Source organism: Furipterus horrens, unplaced genomic scaffold (genome assembly GCF_987537825.1).
Source record: "Furipterus horrens unplaced genomic scaffold, mFurHor1.1.pri manual_scaffold_1, whole genome shotgun sequence".
Classification (NCBI taxonomy): Eukaryota; Metazoa; Chordata; class Mammalia; order Chiroptera; family Furipteridae; genus Furipterus; species Furipterus horrens.
Window position 1 is genome coordinate 65,961,645 of NW_028327171.1, and position 15,162 is coordinate 65,976,806.

The window sequence follows — 15,162 nt, forward strand, 5'->3', positions numbered from 1 at the left end:
TTCTGCTTTGCTGGAACTTAAGCAAGGAACATTTAGAGTGACCTTCAGTCTGCCCTTCAGGGCACAGAAGCTGAGCCACATACCTGGTATTCAGCCATGCCTGTACACACTTCTCTTTTCCAAATCCTTCTGGTTTTCCATTGTGCCTTAAGGTCCCTTCTAGCCATCTTTCAGGAAAAAAACCTTCACTCCTTCCCTGGAAAGGTTGCTGTGGACCGCACAACCAACCACGGTACCAGGCCTTTTATCTCGTGGGCTTTTATTACCCTTTAAAGTCATTCCTAGTTCCTCAGGGCTTTTAGGTAACAACCAGAGAGAGCCCAAGCATGTCTCCTTTAGGCATGACATTCCAGTCAACATCTTGGTCAAAAAGAACCACTATTAACAACTGGTCTTATTAGTTTTATGCAAAGAAACTTATGTCATTACTTACTTCTTTAGAATGCCAAACTCTGGAGGAATCAGATAGGGAGAAAAATATATAGTGTGAAGGAAAATTCTCATCCTAATATTCACTGAACTGGCATTTCCATTCTTCATATTTTCATTTTTCCCCCACTAAAACTCTTTTTTGTTTGTTTTTCCATTACAGTAGTCCCACTTTTTCCCCCCTCTTGCTTCCCTGCACCCTGTCACTCCCTTCTCCCACATTCAGTCCCCACTCAGTTGTCCATGTCCGTGGGTCACTTATACATGTTCTTTGACTAGACCCTTCCCCTTCTCACCCTCTCCTATCCCTCCCGCCTCCCCCCTTGTTACTGTTAGTCTACTCCTGGTTTACATACCTCTGGTTCAATTTTGCTCATTTGTTTGTGTTGTTCATTAGTTTCCTGTAATAGGTGATAGCATACGGTATTTTTCTTTTGTTGCCTGGCTTATTTTGCTAAGCATAATTCTCTCTAGTTCCATCCATGTTGTTGCAAATGGTAGAAGTTCCTTCTTTCTTTCTGCTACATAGTACTCCATTGTGTAAATGTACCACAGTTTTTTGATCCACTCATCTACTGATGGGCACTTAGGTTGTTTCCAGCACTTGGCTATTATAAATAGTGCTGCTATGAACATAGGGGTGCATAGGTTCTTTTGAATTGGGGTTTCAGAATTTTTCAGATATAATCCTAGCAATGGAATTGCTGGTTCAGAAGGCAGTTCCATTTTTAGTTTTTTTGAAGAAATTCCATACTGTTTTCGATAGTGGCTGCACCAGTCTGCATTCCCACCAGCAATGCACCAGGGTTCCCATTTCTCTGCATCCTCGCCAGCACAAGTTGTTTGTTGACTTGTTGATGATGGGCATTCTGACTGGTGTGAGATGGTATCTCATTGTGGTTTTTATTTGCATCTCTCTAATGGCTAGTGATGTTGATCATTCTTTCATATGCCTATGGGTCCTCTGTATGTCCTCTTTGGAGAAGTCTTTGTTCAGATCTTTTGCCCATTTTTTAATTGGGTTGTCTGTCTTCTTGCTGTTGAGTCATATAAGTTCTTTATATATTTTGGAGATCAATCCTTTGTCTGAGATATTATTGGCAAATATATTTCCCCATATGGTTGGTTCCCTTTTCATCTTGCTGATGTTTTCTTTTGCTGAGCAGAAACTCTTTAGTTTGATCTAGTCCTATTTGTTTATTCTCTCCTTTATTTCCCTTGCCTTAGGAGATATAGCAGTGAAAATGTTATTACATGGGATATCTGAAATTCTCCTGCCTATTTTTTCCTCTAGGACTTTTATGGTGTCACAGCTTACATTTAAGTCTTTGATCCACTTTGAGTTTATTCAGGTGTATGGTGTAAGTTGGTGGTCTAGTTTCATTTTTTTGCATGTCCCTGTTCAGTTCTCCCAACACCATTTGTTGAAGAGGCTCTTTTCACTCCATTTGATGTTCCTTCCCCCTTTATCAAATATTAGTTGATCATATAGACCTGGGTTTATTTCTGGGCTCTTTATTCTGTTCCATTGATCTATATGTCTGTTCTTATGCCAGTACCAGACTGTTTTGATTACCGTGGCCTTGTAGTATAGTTTGATATCAGGTATTGTGATTCCTCCTACTGTGTTCTTCTTCCTCAAAATTGCTGTGGCTATTCGGGCTCTTTTGGTTCCATATAAATTTTTGAAGTATTTGTTCTAGGTTTGTGAAAAATGTCGTTGGTATTTTAACAGGGATTGCATTGAATCTATAAATTGCTTTGGGTAGTATGGGCATTTTAATGATGTTGATTCTTCCCATACATGAACATGGTATATGCTTCCATTTATTTGTATCTTCATTAATTTCTTTCTTCAGTGTTATGTAGTTTTCTGAGTACAGTCTTTTACCTCCTTGGTTAAGTTTATTTCTAGGTACTTTATTTTTCTTGTTGCTAAGGTAAATGAGATGTTTCTTTAGTTTCTATCTCTGAAATTTTATTGTTGTTGTACAGAAATGCCTTTGGTTTCTGAATATTGACTTTGTACTCTGCTATTTTGCTGAATTCGCTTATTAGGTCAAGTAGTTTTTGTGGAGTCTATAGGGTTTTCTATGTATACTATCATGTTGTCTGCAAATAATGACAGTTTTACTTCCTCTTTTCCAATTTGAATGCCTTTTATTTCTCTTTCTTGTCTGATTGCTGTGGCTAGAACTTCCAAGACTATGTTGAATAAGAGTGGAGAGAGTGGACATCCTTGTCTTGTTCCTGACCTCAGGGGGAATGCTCTCAGTTTTTTCCCATTGAGTATGATGTTGGCTTCAGGTTTTTTGTATATGGCCTTTATTATGTTGAGGTATGCTCCCTCTATTCACATTTTGCGGAGAGTTTTCATCATAAATGGGTGTTGTACTTTATCAAATGCTTTTTCTGCATCTATTGATATAATCATGTGGTTTTTGTCTTTCATTTTGTTTATGTGGTGTATTATGTTTATTGATTTGCAAATATTAAACCATTCTTGCATCCCTGGGATGAATCCCACTTGATCTTGGTGTATGATCTTTCTAATGTGTTGCTGCATCCAGTTTGTCAATATTTTGTTGAGGATTTTAACATCTATGTTCATCAGCATTATTGGCCTGTAGTTTTCTTTCTTTGTTGTGTCTTGACCTGATTTTGGAATTAGGGTAATACTGGCTTCATAGAATGAGTTTGGCATCGACATGGTGTGCTTGGAATACCCTGGGTGGATGCTAATCCAAGTCTTCATTTTGCTTTTCTTATGGTCACTGGTTTGTAGGACTGAAAGCACAGTGAATGCTTGATTTTCTGCTTAGACTGCTGCCATGGACCATATTCCAGAATCTGATAGTTAGGGACTGTGGAGGGACTCCCAGAGTAGTTAGGTTTTGAATAGACACACGCCATTGGAGAAAAAGAAATAGGCATCGTGAGTCTGTGGGGCACTGATCTCTTGGGATGCCTACTTATTCAGCTTCTCCATCTTCCTTGTCTCAGCATGCTAACTCAGGCCACCCGAACTTCCCCTCTTTCTTCAGTGCCTTATAAATCTCTGAGAACAGGTCTTTTACATCCTTGGTTAGATTTATTCCTAGCTATATTATGTTTGAAGCAATTGTGAATGGAATTGTTTTCTTAATTTTTCTTTATGATAGTTCATATTGGCATATAAAAATTAAACTGAATTCTGGATATTAATTTTGTATCCTGCTATTTTAATGAATTCATTTATCAATTCTTATAGTTCCTTGGTGGAATCTTTAGGGTTCTCTAGACCACCTTCTTATGCCACACATAAGAATAAATTTAAAATGGATTAAAGACTTAAATGTTAGACCCAAGATTATAAAAATCCTAGAAGAAAAAACAGGCAGCAAAATCTTAGACATTGCTCAAATCAATATTTTATGTCATTTATCTCCTCAAGGAAACAAAAGAAAAAAAAATGAGAGTACATCAAACTAAATTTTTTTGCATAGAAAAGGAATCCATCAAGAAAATAAAAAGACAATCCATAAATGGGAGAACATGTCCGCTGATACATCTGATAAGGGGTTAAGATCCATACTTTATAAAAAACTTATAAAATTCTACACCAAAAAAAACCAAATCCAATTAAAAACTGGTCAAAGAACCTGAATAGACACTTCTCCAAAGAGGACATACAAATGGCCAAGAGACATATAAAAAAATGCTCAATGTCATTCATCATGAGAGAAATTACGGCTCTATGGTGGTGGGTTAGTGGGTGGGGGGATCAAACAAAAAAGAAAAAGGACTCATGGACATGGACAACAGTGAGGTGATGTGGAGGGGAGGGGGTATCATGGGGATAAATGTTAATGGAAAAATAAAATAAAAATACATTTTAAAAATTAAAATAATGCAAATGGGCAAAAGAAAAAAGAGAAGAAAACAGTTGCTTTTTTTGCTGTGTTCACCTGGCTTTTTCTTAATGTGTGAGTAAAAAGAGAGAGAGAAATCACTCTCTTCCTCATTATACAAGACTTCTTATCCCACCAGATTTGGATTCCCAACCCCTCATGATCTCATTTAATCTTAATCACCTCCTAAACTTACTCTCCAAATATAGTCACATTGCGGGATAGGGCTTCAAGGTATGAATTTTGAGGGGTTGCAATTCAGTCCAGCACATTCTTCCCCATTACCCATTAGCACTTTATACTTTTCTTCATTTAAGGGGCATTTGAGAAACTTTATAAGAGAGCTACAGAAGTAAATAAATAAATTTTTAAACTCTGGCTGACAGTATTTTTATTAAAGCACTTTTAACAATTGGGGTTTTTGAAAGGTTTCTTAAGCAACTAGTCATCAAGAAAGTAAAATAAAACAAAAAGTTGACACAAAAGAGATATATGCATTATTTCCTCTTTATCAATGACTATTCAGACGAAGTAAGAAAGCAAGGAAAAGTCAAAATCTCTTTCACAAAATTTATCATTTAAGTTCTAATGGTATATAACTGGCTTACAGTGGGCTGAATTTAGGCTCTCTTTAAATATTTCCCTTGGACATTAGTATAAAATAAAATAGATATGATCTGACATTTTATATTCAATACAATTCAGAACATTGGTAAAATGTAGTAGTGAGAAAGAAAATCTAAGACCAATATTAAACATTGCAAACCAAGATTGCCAAGTAAAATTTTGCTAACTACCCATATTTTCTTTTCTCACTTATTCAGCAGGGAGGAGAAACTTAAACTTCTTAGAGTTAGGGAGTAGTCTAGGGGTTTGTTCTGTACACCAGTGGTGCTTTTATAGATTCTTAATGATATTAAAAAATAGAAATAAGCCCCTGGGTGCTGTGGCTCAGTGGATTGAGTGTGGGTCTGCGAGTCAAGTGTCGCTGGTTCGATTCCCAGTCAGGGCACGTGACTAGGGTGCACATCATGTCTCCAGTTGGGGGTGTGAGTGAGAGGCAACCGCACAGTGATGTTTCTCTCCCTCTCCTTCTCCTTTCCCCTCTCTCTAAAAATAAAATAAAATAAAATAAACAAACAAATAAATATTTTTTTTAAATAGAAATAATCGGCGGCGGCGGCGGCGGCAGCCGTCCGTCTCGAGAGACGATGGTGTAGCTTCTTAAGAGTCTATCTGCACCGCCGAGAATGGCTGTGCAGTCCGACTCGGGAGTGACATGGTATCTGTCTCCTCCTGTGTTGAATCGACATCTTGCGATGACGCTGAAGCTACAGAGCCTGGGCAGGGTGATATGGAGGGTCTGCTGTTGCCCATGCAGCAGACCCCCCCTCTCTTCGCAGCTGAAGGATCCAAGGGAAAGACGGAGTCAATACAGCTTGGCTTCAGGTGCGCCGCAGGAGTTGCCGGTGTTGACTACAACGTCAAACCGTTAGGGACTCCGGCTCCGGATTTTCTGTCGGGGTTTACTCCCTTAGCCTTTCCCCTGAGGAGGTATGCCGCAAGGCAGCGGAGGTTTGGAGTCAGAGTTTCCCTTCTCCTTAGCCTTTCCCCTGAAGAGGTATGCCGCAAGGCAGCGGAGGTTTTTTGGAATCAGAGTTTTCCTTCTCTGATGTGCCCTGACTGGAAGATCGAACCAGCGACACTTAGCTCGCAGGCCGACGCTCAATCCACTGAGCTAAACCAGCCAGGGCTAAAATAGAAATAATAGTATTACTGTAAGTTTGAAGGGTGACAGGTGATTACTAGACTGAGTGCAGTGACCATATTGGAAGGCATATAGATGTTGAATCACTATATTGTACACATGAAATTCATACAATGTTGTATACTAAGTATAATTAAATAAATATATGTAAATAAATACATATGAGGCTGAAAAGAAAACAAGGCTTTGCTGGCTTGCAGCATAATCCTTGACAATTATCAGAAGCATGTTATTAATGATTTTAAATGGTGGGGTATTTATTTTGATCTCCTGATGACCCATTTCATATTCCACTTTCCTCCTTAGATACACCCCAATAGAACTGATATGTCCACGGTTTATAAATTAAAAATAATAATAATTAATGTATTCACCTTGGCTGGGTGGCTCATTGGTTGGCACATTATCCCATGCACCAAAGAGTTGCAGGTTCAGTTCCCAGTCACAGCACATATCTAGGTTGCAGGTTCGATCCCTGGTCAGGGAGAGTATGAGAGGCAACCAATCAATGTTTCTCTCTCACATCAATTTCTCTCTCTCACTTCTCTCTCGTCTCTAAAATCCTTGAGTGAGATTAAAAATATAATAATGATAATTATTCAGCTGGAATAATAAAAATGTGAAGGGGGTCTAATTAAATAATAGTTTTAAATTTAAAGCTGTTTTATTTGAAATATAAATTTTAGTTGAACCAAGTCAGATATTTTTTCAGCAAAAATATACATCAGGTGATTTTTTTTCTAATTCTACTTTTATGTAAATTTCCACTGTTCTAATGAAATGTCATGTCATATCTAATTGAGCCTTTTATGTTGAAAGGAAATGTAAGGAAGAAGAGAAAAATTATGTACAATTGACCCTTGAACAGCATGGACATTAGAGACATGGACCAGCCATAGAGCCAAAAATCCACCTACAATTGTTGACAACCCCAAAACTCAGCTACTAATAGCTTGCTCTTGCCTGGAAGTCTTATCAGTAACAATTTAAGAATTAACAAATTAACAATTTTTATGTTATATGTACTACATATTTGGTACTTGCAATAAGGCAAGATATAGAAAATAAAATGTTATTGAGAAAATCATAAGGAAGAAAAAATACATTTATAGTATTCATTAAAAAAACTCTACATTTAGTGAACCCACACAGTTCAATCCTGTGTTGTTCAAGGGTCGATTCTATTCATTTTTAAACCAGTGTCTATTTGGTGCTTTCTGCATTGCTTCCAAAACTTTAAAATGCATTGGATCACCTGGGGATCTTGTTAAAGTAAAACTTCTGATTCAGCTGTTCCAGGATGGAAGTTTAAGAATTACCATTTTTGATGAGTACCAGAGGTGGCCCAGAGGCATCACTCTGAGTATCAAAATGCTAGAAAACACCTAACAGTGGGGAAATCTAAACAATGCCAGTAAGAAAAACATCTTTGTTAGAAAAAGTAAGGGAGGGAAAAATACTAAAATTTAAAGGACAATAAAAAGACATAGCAATGAAATGAATCTAGTAAAAAGAATATATCTTTAAGACCTCTAAGTTTATTTGAACTCTAGGAGATCATGGCTAACAGATGAGATCAATAAGCCAGAGCTATGCTAACAGAACAAACCTCATAAGATTTGTATTTGAAGTAAGATTTTCTGAAGCATTTATTTAATAATAAGGATAATATAATAATAAAGCCAATATTTTGTAGCACCGTTGCTGTCAGCAATGTTCATTCATAGTTAACTTGGTTATAATTATCAAAAATCTGAACCATTCTATTCTAACTGTATAACATATGTCGCTATGAACAAGATACACTATTGAAAAGGTGAAAGCAAAAATAAATTGGAAATGGGATACAATATCTTTCATATTTTATCAGGTCAGTTTTACTGTAGAATATAAATGCATTGGGATTCTGATACAAATTATTCATTATAAGGCAAAGAAAATAATAGAAGTAATTCTCAAAGTAATGATTTAGAGCTTGAATATCACATGTTTACCAAGGGTCTTTATGACTATACATAATTCATGAATCTGTATTTCTGTAATGTTTGAAATTTTTCCCCTGGAAGTGTTTTTTAATGATTAGGTCACATGGCCAGAGCAGTCCTTTAATGTCCTTTAATGTTTCTCTTTTTCCTGGTTTATCATTTTTCCATTTTGCCTAGGAATACATTACCCTTTGCTACACACCCTCGAAACATCTACTTTTGCAATCAGCTTTGAGCAGAAAATGAGCAGTAGGACCTAATTGAATATTATGTATTTAAGGTAGCTAAAATGGATATAATTTTGAAATGAGAAATGAATATACACAGACACAATAAAGGTTAAAAGATGATCAACACAAAACAGAGGAATGCATGCCAGCTGAACATATTTTTGTATGTAGCCAAAAGGACATATTGACTATAAAAAGAATATACTGTCCTGAAATGATGCAAAATTTTCTATATAAAGACCAAAGCAGTTTCATAATTAAAAAATTAGAACATTTTCACTTATGAAGAATTCATCAGACATGCTAGTGTGCTGTTTAATTAGAAAAAATGCAATTTTGGAGGCCTTCTTTTTTAATATTCTAGAAATTTAGATATAAATACAATGTTGGTGGTCTTTTTTACCTAGAACATCGTAACTTCTAGTTCTGGTACCTAATCCTTAACAGCTACAAATTGTTTGATAATGACTTGGAACATGAAAAAAACAACTCTTTCTGATTATACAGAATGAAAATATTTATGAGCACAGTGAATTTTTTAAAATATGCTCCAGAACAGACTAAATATAGTTACATTTTTTAATGCATTCTTAAGAGTTTGGACTCAGTGACAATTTATTAACACAGACTTTTTAAAATGGGACTTTTGAAAGTATCTTATTTTGTTTATTGCTCAGACTTTTTTCTCCTGGGAGTTTTCTGATATTAATTGCTTCTGTGTTCAGATGATTCTAATTATTAACCTGCAGGTGCCTCTAATCACTGTGTCTTCCAGCAGAGTTTTGTTTGAGGGCCATTAGCTGTGTTGCTTAATTACGATACACTGTACCTTGTTTGTGTACTGTTTGATCCTTCTGATGGCTTCCCAGACCTCAGAAAGTACTTTGGCAATCATTTTCTACAATTAACCAGAGTGTCCTCCATCTCTCTCTCTTTGTTATTAAATTGGATCAGGAAGCTAATCCCTTAAAACTGAAGGCCAGTTCTAAGACATACCTAATGATATTTAGATTTTAGAATATTCAGACCGAAGAATGTAAATTTGTTCCTATATTTTAAAACCAGAAATCTAAAATATGTATAAGAATGTTTAGACTCACTGACTCTTAAATTGTTCAGGATCCTTAGAAATGTATTAATTATTGCATTTTAAAATGAGGGAAGCATAGTTTCCATAGACTTCAGCCTAAGGCTTTGTTTCTGAGACTCATGTGCTACATTGCACTGTTTGGCTAATTCATTTCCTACACCATTATCAAAAGTTTCAGGTATATGTCAAATTGGAATAATTGAAATAATGTCAAATCAGGACTCTCTTGTTGTAAAATTATTCTAGAGCAACAAGCTATGTATTTCCTATTTCACGTAAGAATAAATCACATGATGAATAAAAATAAACATTCAAATAAAGATTCTCATAGGTCAATAGTTTTCTCCTGCTCAGAGTGCATATTTGGATCTCTGAATATGTCTTCTGACCCAGACGTGGCATCTAAATGGGGCACAGTGATTATGGCCCTGACTATGGCAGACGGCCTGGAGGTAAGGCCCCATGTGTGATCAAATGTAGCTCTGTCTTCTGGTTTCCTCATAATTACTGTTTGGTTTGACTCAGCGGGATCAGCAGGACATTTGTAGCATGCTAGTTTGGTTTTCTTTGTGGGTGATTTTTTCTTATTTTCATTTTTGATTTGTTAGTTGTAGGTTTGAGTTTTGTTGTTAGAATCATGGTTTTGGCAATACAAACTCTTGTAGAGGTGAAACAAGTATGCTGTCAGTCTGTTAGAGACACAGTCAAAATCAGAAGTTTTTAATATGATACACAGCCTCATTCATCTGCTTGTGTTTTACCTTTGGATTTAAGGTTAATCTTCAGCACATTTGAAAATACAATGTTATCACTACTCTCTGAAAATAATTTATTTTCTCTCTGCCCAACCTCAGTGTATATTTGGAAATTCAGAGCATTAAAAGAGCTTTCAAAAATACTTCATATTTCTTTTTTATGAAAATAACATTAGCATTTTTAGCACTTTCAGCATCTGTCACCTATAGCATGCTAAGCACAAATTACCTTCAAGTAACAAAAAAATAATATTAGCAAAAATGCACAGTTCTGATATAATACAAATGTAGGCTACAATTATATGATTTTCAAAATCTATCATGATATTTTTTGGAAAAGAAGTTATTTGTATTTCATTCACAATTATGTACTTTATTTATTCATTGTTAAATTTTTCTGCCCCTGTATGAAATTGAAAGAAACTTATTCTTATAAATCTACTATAGTGGAAACTCAACGTATGCATAGAAATTCTAAGCTGATCTGTTTGTAACAAAGAATTTTTAGGATTAATAGCTCTTAAACATTATACTTCAAATGGTATTGGTTCACAGTCTTAGTTTCCATTATTAATGTGTTATGTCCATGTTAGGAACACTCATATCTGTAAAAGGATATTAACCCAGAGTTCTGCCCACAGGAAGGAGAGTGACCTCTTTTGCTTCCATAATCCCAAACAAAAAGAGTATCAACATCCATTAGACTTTATATTGCAAAGCATTTTCAGCCATATTATAACTATTTAAAAGGAAACTTAATTACTCTTCCTGAAATAATTGCCTAGAATCATGGAAGATCACCACACATATAATTTGCTCCGTAATACATATTAGTATAAGTGGATGAATTAAAATCTTCATTTAAAGTTTCTTATATATTTTTTTCTTTTAATCTATTTTGGAAGTCTTCAGCATCAAATCTATTGCTTCATGGGCTTGCAAGGGGAAAAGCATGTAAGAAATCTTAAAACATTATTGAAACATATTCCTAATCACTTAACACTACTATCATGTTCACAGTTTGTGATTTATATAAATGATCCTCAACTTTGTAGTCATTAGCAAAGCCATCTAATATGCTGGGAAAACAATCTACAGACCTGTTATCTCAGTTCTTTAGTCTAATCTTCCTGAATAATGAGGAGACTTCAGTATATTAATAGTGTCATTTTCTGGTTTTTATCCTCAACAGAGGCATATGATGGAAACCATTTATCTCAAACCAATTTAGTATCACACTGTAGAAGACAGCAAATGGAAGAAGTCTTGTATTATGATTTATTTCATGCCATACGATCTAAGGTTGCTAACTATCCATTTTATCTGGTGTCTAATACAAGATTGCCTAATTAAGTTCTGATGTCCAAAGAGTAGCTATCATTAAGCCAATGCTTTCCCAAGATTGTTAAAAAATATTTAGTGTAGAGTTTGTCCTGAAACTTGTTGTTCAACAATGTTCTCTTTCAAGATCACATGAGAGAGTTTTCATAAGAGAATCCTCAATTTAATTATTCAGATTGAAGCTATATTGAGCTTATAGAACAAGGCAATTAAAAATTCAATTCTTGAACTATACACCAGCTGATTTTTAATAGCCCATTATATATTTTCTTTTGTTATCTACAGCACATCCATAATAATTAATAAACATTTATCAACCCTCTGTGTGAGCACACTAGGGAGTTTAATTATCTCTTCTTGCTTAGTATGAGCATAAACAATATTATAAATCACTTAAGTAGCACATCTTCACTGTGTTTTTATGATAGATAAAAACCTCCTTATTAGAAATGAAGCTTAAATTCAAAATAATTCTGTTTTATAATATAACAATTACAAATATCAAATGAGTAAAAATAATCCCATTGTCAGCCAATTAAATTTAATCTTATATATTTTGAGAGAATTGTAAGAATTGATGAGATTTTATGTGGAAACATGCCTAATTTAAAACTTGTTTGTCATTCTCTCTTCAAATATTTAGTGAGGACTTTTATCCACTGGCTTGTGCTGGACATCAGGGATACAAAGATAAGAGAGAGACCCTGTTCAGGTGGAGCTCACTTTCTAGTGGGGCAGATGGTTCGGAGAGAACGAGACACATTACTATTAGAACAGTAGAGAAACGTGGCACAGAAGCCTTTCAGGGATGGCTGGTGTGTCAAATCAGGACTCACCACAGGCTCCAGGAGGACCACAATAGTCGTTTTACAATCTAGGAACAAGCAGTTGTCAGCGACTAAAAGTTGCAATCAAGGGAACAGATATTTGCAAATTCCTAAACACCTGTTTTGTTTTTTTTGTGTTTTTTTTTTCACATATTGCTCCTAATAACAGTTTTATTACATTATATTTTAATCTTTTCTCTTTTCTAATTCTAATGGTAGTGCCTCATTAAAGGGACAAAACATTATATCTGAATGAGAGACAGCTTTAGGGAATGCCTCACTGTCACATCTCCTCAAATTGGAATGAAAAATACGATAAACTGCCTGCCAACAGCATAAAGAGGGTGAACTAAGGGCACAGGAGAGGCCGTTACTCTTTTTCAGAAGATCTGGATCCATAGAGTTGAGTCACACATGTAATTAAACTTTATTAAATAAACACTGATCTCAAGTAAACATGAAAGTTAAGAGCAAAACTGACAAAAGAAATGGGCAAATTATTCTAGGGCTTTCTTTAGACTTGGAGCCACATAGAAAATGCTGACTAGCCAAAAGCAAGAGGATTTTATATAGTTGTATTGTTAGGCAGCCGTCCGTCTCGAGAGACGATGGTGTAGCTTCTTAAGAGTCTATCTGCACCGCCGAGAATGGCTGTGCAGTCCGACTCGGGAGTGACACGGTATCTGTCTCCTCCCGTGTTGAATCGACATCTTGCGATGACGCTGGAGTGTCCTCTCCAGTGAAGCTGAAGCTACAGAGCCTGGGCAGGGTGATATGGAGGGTCTGCTGTTGCCCATGCAGCAGACCCCCCCTCTCTTCGCAGCTGAAGGGTCCAAGGGAAAGAGGAGTCAATACAGCTTGGCTTCAGGTGCGCCGCAGGAGTTGCCGGTGTTGACTACAATGTCAAACCGCCTTAGGGACTCCGGCTCCGGATTTTCTGTCGGGGTTTACTCCCTTAGCCTTTCCCCTGAAGAGGTATGCCGCAAGGCAGCGGAGGTTTTTTGGAGTCAGAGTTTTCCTTCTCTGATGTGCCCTGACCGGAAGATCAAACCAGCGACACTTAGCTCGCAGGCCGACGCTCAATCCACTGAGCTAAACCAGCCAGGGCCTATATAGTTGTATATAAAGAAACTATGTACATGTAATATTGTTTCTAGGGGATGATATAAATGATTTTCATATGTAATTTTGACTGTCCTCAATTTTTGCCCCACAAAAGAACTCAAGACCTTAAAGTTGAGTAAGAGTCAACTATACAGTACCATCTTCAAGGAAAAGGTGACTTTTGAATTGAGACTTGAGGATACGTGAAATCTTGTTGAATGGAAAAGGCAAAAGGACACTTCAGATTAATGGAATGCATGCTTATCAAACATGAAAAACAGTTCTTTAGAGAGTATAATATTTCAAAGATCAAGCTGTATAAAAATAAAGCTTGCATAAAAATCATCATAATCTATTAATATTAGAGTTAGTAGGCAAGTCAGGGCAGTAGTCCTACGTAAACTATCCCAGGATATTGATTCTCTAAAATAGATAATTACTCATATATTCACTGTCCATAATTACCCATTACAAAAATAGAACTAAAATTACAAGCCATTTGTAAACCGCCCTTGAGTGCTAAAGGCAGGGAGGACCGAATGAAATGGATGGTACTTGTGAACTATATCAGATGTCTCTTAGTGTCATTAAGGAACTGCTTAGAGGGAACTCTCTCTGAGGCCACTGGGCACTATTTCATTCCAGATACTGCAACTACTAAATTGCCTGGGTCAAGTTGATGGTATCTTGTTTCATGTCCACGTGTGCACTTTGCCTTCTTCCATGATATTTTCTTATTGTTTCCAAGACATGAGATAACATGAGACACATTAGGTCCTGCTCATATATACCCTGGAAGTGTGTGATTTTAAGTGGAGTGAGGGTATGTTTAAAAGATTAATGAAGCAAACCTGTGACCATAGAAATGGAGGATGACAGATAAATCCTTTTCCTTAGCTTATCCTAAAATAAATGGCAAGGCAATAGTTTGTGTTGCTTCTTAAAGCGATAGCAAAAGTGTGCCTGATACAAAGTGTATGCAGGTAGGTAACACACTTCCAGGTTTTTCTTCTTTCTTTTTCTTTTTCCTTCATTATGACTACCTTACAAGAGCACTTCCTAATATAGTAAGTTTTTGCTTGAGGTCCTATGCCAAAGAGCTATGAGAATAACCTGTTAAAAAAAAAAGACTTATAGACACTGAGTATTATAGATCTCTTTAATTAAACAGTCAAAACCTTGGGAAAACAATGACAAATAGATTTTCAGAACTAGTTGTATTGAGGTAAGTTGTAAATTTTTAGCAACTTCAACTTTCTATCTCTTAAAAAAATAAAACAACTTTCTCGTCCCAAACACAAAAAGGAAGAGTAACCACAGCTTCTGAGTTCGTGTCTTATTTCTGTAGTACAGTCACCTGGACATTTGATGGGTGTGAAATGTCAATGTTTCTTCTTTGTATTTCTATACAAGACACAAACATGAGAGTTGTCTCATAGGTTACCCCTAAGACTCTGATTCTAATTTTATTTTTCTTGCTTCTTTCCAATTCAATTTCTCTGGGTAAGTCAATACTTTTAATCATGCTCTCCCCACCTTAAAACTCTCATCTTTTAACTTTTTTTCTGCTTCTGAATAGTCCACTGGCATTTATAATTCTTTTTGTATCCTAAAGTGGATATATTTAAATACTTAGTTATTTGGTTTATTTTCTTCTTCCTACACTGATTTCCATCAAAAAGCCTAACTATTCACATAGCTTTAATATCTACAACTTTTATCCTGATTGCTCAGTTACACTCT